We start from the raw sequence: 6,575 nt of genomic DNA on the forward strand, positions 1-6,575 counted from the left end.
GTCAGCCTTATTTCTCCGGAACGCTCGTAACGTGTTTGGAAAATGATCTAGAGAGATTTATTACAAAAGTTGATTGGGACCCACACCAAACTCAAATTCCGACAAAGTTAGGTACCAAAGGCAAAGGTGTGCCATTTTATAGGCACCAAACCTAAAATAACCCTTATTATAAATATTGTCTACTTATATAACTCTCTTTGTCCCCCAAGGGTTTGTGTAATCTCTTTTTCGACTATTTTGTTCATAACTTCTTCATACGAAGTGGGAATGACCTCATTCTTTTTCTGTTACCTCTGTCTTTCAGTTCCCCACAGTATACTGGAAAAATTTTAGGATTTGGACGCTTAGGAATTGGTGTTTCATCCTTATTTTCAATGTAAAGGATGACTTCCCTCTTTATGTTTGGAATCAACATACGTAGAAATGCAATTTGGATAACATGTAGAGCCTTTAAATGTATTATTTTTTACCGCAATCATTTTTTAGAAAATTTTATAATAAAAATGAGTTTATCTAGTTTATAGTTTGGTTTTAAAAAAAGGATTTCGACTTCTAACGAAGTCAATGGACTTCCTTGAGTCAATGCATCCAAAATGCAAGCTTTTTTCGACTCTCAAGCCTCTAGACATGTAATTTATGCAGGAAATATTTTTTCTGAAAATTTTCTATCAAAGGGGAGTCTTTCTGTTTCCTGATTTGGTCTTGATCATAGAGTTCCGACATCTAACGAAGCCTGCGGATTTCCTTGAGTAATTTGTGTTTATGGTATTTTATTCAAATTTTTCAATGATTATCTAGCTTAAAGAAGATCCCATAATCGTTGAGAAGTTATTAACGGTTGCAAACCTTATCTCCTTCTTTCCGTGTTTTATTATAGGTAATCTATGACCTTTTTAAAAGATTGTAAGTTTATTATTAGAAGGGATATTTTGAGTTTGGTGCCTATAAAATGGTACACTTTCGCGTTTGGTTCCTAACTTTGTCAATATCTGAGTTTGGTGCCAAGTCAACAAATTGGCGTTGATTGACCGTGTTGACCATCCAATTTAGAGTTAAAAATGTGAAATGTCTAATAAAATTCTAACCTCCGTTTTATTCACTAAGTGCGCCCTATCTTCTACATACTCCATGTTTGAGAAATGAGAGTTGTTGATTTTCATTCACGAGGTTTTAGGTTCCACTCTTAATACCATTGCTATCTTCTTTCATTGCTAATCTCAAATCATACACTGAGCTACTGTTATTTTTTCATATGACCACCTGTTTACACAAAATTAAATCCAAAGTATAAGCATAGCTCCCTTTATTGTTTACCGGTAAATCATCCAAAATCTATCTCTCATGTAAACCCCAATAATCGTTTCCTTAAACCTTCAAACTAACCATTATTGTATTGAACAAATGAATCCATGTAAATGACCCTATTCATTTTTCAAATTAATCATTATTGTATTAATTAAATTTGTTTCCATTTTATGTAAATCCATAGTTATCATGGCAGTCAGATAAGTCAGCCTTATTTCTCCGGAACGCTCGTAACGTGTTTGGAAAATGATCTAGAGAGATTTATTACAAAAGTTGATTGGGACCCACACCAAACTCAAATTCCGACAAACTTAGGTACCAAAGGAAAAGGTGTGCCATTTTATAGGCACCAAACCTAAAATAACCCTTATTATAAATATTGTCTACTTATATAACTCTCTTTGTCCCCCAAGGGTTTGTGTAATCTCTTTTTCGACTATTTTGTTCATAACTTCTTCATACGAAGTGGGAATGACCTCATTCTCTTTCTGTTACCTCTTCTTTCAGTTCCCCACAGTATACAGGAAAAGTTTTAGGATTTGGACGCTTAGGAATTTGTGTTTCATCCTTATTTTCAATGTAAAGGATGACTTCCCTCTTTATGTTTGGAATCAACATACGTAGAAATGCAATTTGGATAACATGTAGAGCCTTTAAATGTATTATTTTTTACCGCAATAATTTTTTAGAAAATTTTATAATAAAAATGAGTTTATCTAGTTTATAGTTTGGTTTTAAAAAAAGGATTTCGACTTCTAACGAAGTCACAGGACTTCCTTGAGTCAATGCATCCAAAATGCAAGCTTTTTTCGACTCTCAAGCCTCTAGACATGTAATTTATGCAGGAAATATTTTTTCTGAAAATTTTCTATCAAAGGGGAGTCTTTCTGTTTCCTGATTTGGTCTTGATCATAGAGTTCCGACATCTAACGAAGCCTGCGGATTTCCTTGAGTCATTTGTGTTTATGGTATTTTATTCAAAATTTTCAATGATTATCTAGCTTAAAGAAGATCCCATAATCGTTGAGAAGTTATTAACGGTTGCAAACCTTATCTCCTTCTTTCCGTGTTTTATTATAGGTAATCTATGACCTTTTTAAAAGATTGTCAGTTTATTATTAGAAGGGATATTTTGAGTTTGGTGCCTATAAAATGGTACACTTTCGCGTTTGGTGCCTAACTTTGTCAATATCTGAGTTTGGTGCCAAGTCAACAAATTGGCGTTGATTGACCGTGTTGACCATCCAACTTAGAGTTAAAAATGTGAAATGTCTAATAAAATTCTAACCTCCGTTTTATTCACTAAGTGCGCCCTATCTTCTACATACTCCATGTTTGAGAAATGAGAGTTGTTGATTTTCATTCACGAGGTTTTAGGTTCCACTCTTAATACCATTGCTATCTTCTTTCATTGCTAATCTCAAATCATACACTGAGCTACTGTTATTTTCTCATATGACCACCTGTTTACACAAAATTAAATCCAAAGTATAAGCATAGATCCCTTCATTGTTTACCGGTAAATCATCCAAAATCTATCTCTCATGTAAACCCCAATAATCGTTTCCTTAAACCTTCAAACTAACCATTATTGTATTGAACAAATGAATCCATGTAAATGACCCTATTCATTTTTCAAATTAATCATTATTGTATTAATTAAATTTGTTTCCATTTTATGTAAATCCATAGTTATCATGGCACTCAGATAAGTCAGCCTTATTTCTCCGGAACGCTCGTAACGTGTTTGGAAAATGATCTAGAGAGATTTATTACAAAAGTTGATTGGGACCCACACCAAACTCAAATTCCGACAAAGTTAGGTACCAAAGGCAAAGGTGTGCCATTTTATAGGCACCAAACCTAAAATAACCCTTATTATAAATATTGTCTACTTATATAACTCTCTTTGTCCCACAAGGGTTTGTGTAATCTCTTTTTCGACTATTTTGTTCATAACTTCTTCATACGAAGTGGGAATGACCTCATTCTCTTTCTGTTACCTCTGTCTTTCAGTACCCACAGTATACAGGAAAATTTTTAGGATTTGGACGCTTAGGAATTGGTGTTTCATCCTTATTTTCAATGTAAAGGATGACTTCCCTCTTTATGTTTGGAATCAACATACGTAGAAATGCAATTTGGATAACACGTAGAGCCTTTAAATGTATTATTTTTTACCGCAATCATTTTTTAGAAAATTTTATAATAAAAATGAGTTTATCTAGTTTATAGTTTGGTTTTAAAAAAAGGATTTCGACTTCTAACGAAGTCACAGGACTTCCTTGAGTCAATGCATCCAAAATGCAAGCTTTTTTCGACTCTCAAGCCTCTAGACATGTAATTTATGCAGGAAATATTTTTTCTGAAAATTTTCTATCAAAGGGGAGTCTTTCTGTTTCCTGATTTGGTCTTGATCATAGAGTTCCGACATCTAACAAAGCCTGCGGATTTCCTTGAGTCATTTGTGTTTATGGTATTTTATTCAAATTTTTCAATGATTATCTAGCTTAAAGAAGATCCCATAATCGTTGAGAAGTTATTAACGGTTGCAAACCTTATCTCCTTCTTTCCGTGTTTTATCATAGGTAATCTATGACCTTTTTAAAAGATTGTAAGTTTATTATTAGAAGGGATATTTTGAGTTTGGTGCCTATAAAATGGTACACTTTCGCGTTTGGTGCCTAACTTTGTCAATATCTGAGTTGGGTGCCAAGTCAACAAATTGGCGTTGATTGACCGTGTTGACCATCCAATTTAGAGTTAAAAATGTGAAATGTCTAATAAAATTCTAACCTCCGTTTTATTCACTAAGTGCGCCCTATCTTCTACATACTCCATGTTTGAGAAATGAGAGTTGTTGATTTTCATTCACGAGGTTTTAGGTTCCACTCTTAATACCATTGCTATCTTCTTTCATTGCTAATCTCAAATCATACACTGAGCTACTGTTATTTTCTCATATGACCACCTGTTTACACAAAATTAAATCCAAAGTATAAGCATAGCTCCCTTCATTGTTTACCGGTAAATTATCCAAAATCTATCTCTCATGTAAACCCCAATAATCGTTTCCTTAAACCTTCAAACTAACCATTATTGTATTGAACAAATGAATCCATGTAAATGACCCTATTCATTTTTCAAATTAATCATTATTGTATTAATTAAATTTGTTTCCATTTTATGTAAATCCATAGTTATCATGGCAGTCAGATAAGTCAGCCTTATTTCTCCGGAACGCTCGTAACGTGTTTGAAAAATGATCTAGAGAGATTTATTACAAAAGTTGATTGGGACCCACACCAAACTCAAATTCAGACAAAGTTAGGTACCAAAGGCAAAGGTGTGCCATTTTATAGGCACCAAACCTAAAATAACCCTTATTATAAATATTGTCTACTTATATAACTCTCTTTGTCCCCCAAGGGTTTGTGTAATCTCTTTTTCGACTATTTTCTTCATAACTTCTTCATACGAAGTGGGAATGACCTCATTCTGTTTCTGATACCTCTGTCTTTCAGTTCCCCACAGTATACAGGAAAATTTTAGGATTTGGACGCTTAGGAATTGGTGTTTCATCCTTGTTTTCAATGTAAAGGATGACTTCCCTCTTTATCTTTGGAATCAACATACATAGAAATGCAATTTGGATAACATGTAGAGCCTTTAAATGTATCATTTTTTACCGCAATCATTTTTTAGAAAATTTTATAATAAAAATGAGTTTATCTAGTTTATAGTTTGGTTTTAAAAAAAGGATTTCGACTTCTAACGAAGTCACTGGACTTCCTTGAGTCAATGCATCCAAAATGCAAGCTTTTTTCGACTCTCAAGCCTCTAGACATGTAATTTATGCAGGAAATATTTTTTCTGAAAATTTTCTATTAAAGGGGAGTCTTTCTGTTTCCTGATTTGGTCTTGATCATAGAGTTCCAACATCTAACGAAGCCTGCGGATTTCCTTGAGTCATTTGTGTTTATGGTATTTTATTCAAATTTTTCAATGATTATCTAGCTTAAAGAAGATCCCGTAATCGTTGAGAAGTTATTAACGGTTGCAAACCTTATCTCCTTCTTTCCGTGTTTTATTATAGGTAATCTATGACCTTTTTAAAAGATTGTAAGTTTATTATTAGAAGGGATATTTTGAGTTTGGTGCCTATAAAATGGTATACTTTCGCGTTTGGTGCCTAACTTTGTCAATATCTGAGTTTGGTGCCAAGTCAACAAATTGGCGTTGATTGACCGTGTTGACCATCCAATTTAGAGTTAAAAATGTGAAATGTCTAATAAAATTCTAACCTCCGTTTAATTCACTAAGTGCGCCCTATCTTCTACATACTCCATGTTTGAGAAATGAGAGTTGTGGATTTTCATTCACGAGGTTTTAGGTTCCACTCTTAATACCATTGCCATCTTCTTTCATTGCTAATCTCAAATCATACATTGATCTGCTGTTATTTTCTCATATGACCACCTGTTTACACAAAATTAAACCCAAAGTATAAGCATAGCTCCCTTCATTGTTTACCGGTAAATCATCCAAAATCTATCTCTCATGTAAACCCCAATAATCGTTTCCTTAAACCTTCAAACTAACCATTATTGTATTGAACAAATGAATCCATGTAAATGACCCTATTCATTTTTCAAATTAATCATTATTGTATTAATTAAATTTGTTTCCATTTTATGTAAATCCATAGTTATCATGGCAGTCAGATAAGTCAGCCTTATTTCTCCGGAACGCTCGTAACGTGTTTGGAAAATGATCTAGAGAGATTTATTACAAAAGTTGATTGGGACCCACACCAAACTCAAATCCCGACAAAGTTAGGTACCAAAGGCAAAGGTGTGCCATTTTATAGGCACCAAACCTAAAATAACCCTTATTATAAATATTGTCTACTTATATAACTCTCTTTGTCCCCCAAGGGTTTGTGTAATCTCTTTTTCGACTATTTTCTTCATAACTTCTTCATACGAAGTGGGAATGACCTCATTCTCTTTCTGTTACCTCCGTCTTTCAGTTCCCCACAGTATACAGGAAAAGTTATAGGATTTGGACGCTTAGGAATTGGTGTTTCATCCTTGTTTTCAATGTAAAGGATGACTTCCCTCTTTATGTTTGGAATCAACATACGTAGAAATGCAATTTGGATAACATGTAGAGCCTTTAAATGTATCATTTTTTATCGCAATCATTTTTTAGAAAATTTTATAATAAAATGAGTTTATCTAGTTTATAGTTTGGTTTTAAAAAAAGGA

This window comes from Papaver somniferum, unplaced genomic scaffold (assembly GCF_003573695.1).
Source record: "Papaver somniferum cultivar HN1 unplaced genomic scaffold, ASM357369v1 unplaced-scaffold_61, whole genome shotgun sequence".
In the NCBI taxonomy this organism is placed as follows: domain Eukaryota; kingdom Viridiplantae; phylum Streptophyta; class Magnoliopsida; order Ranunculales; family Papaveraceae; genus Papaver; species Papaver somniferum.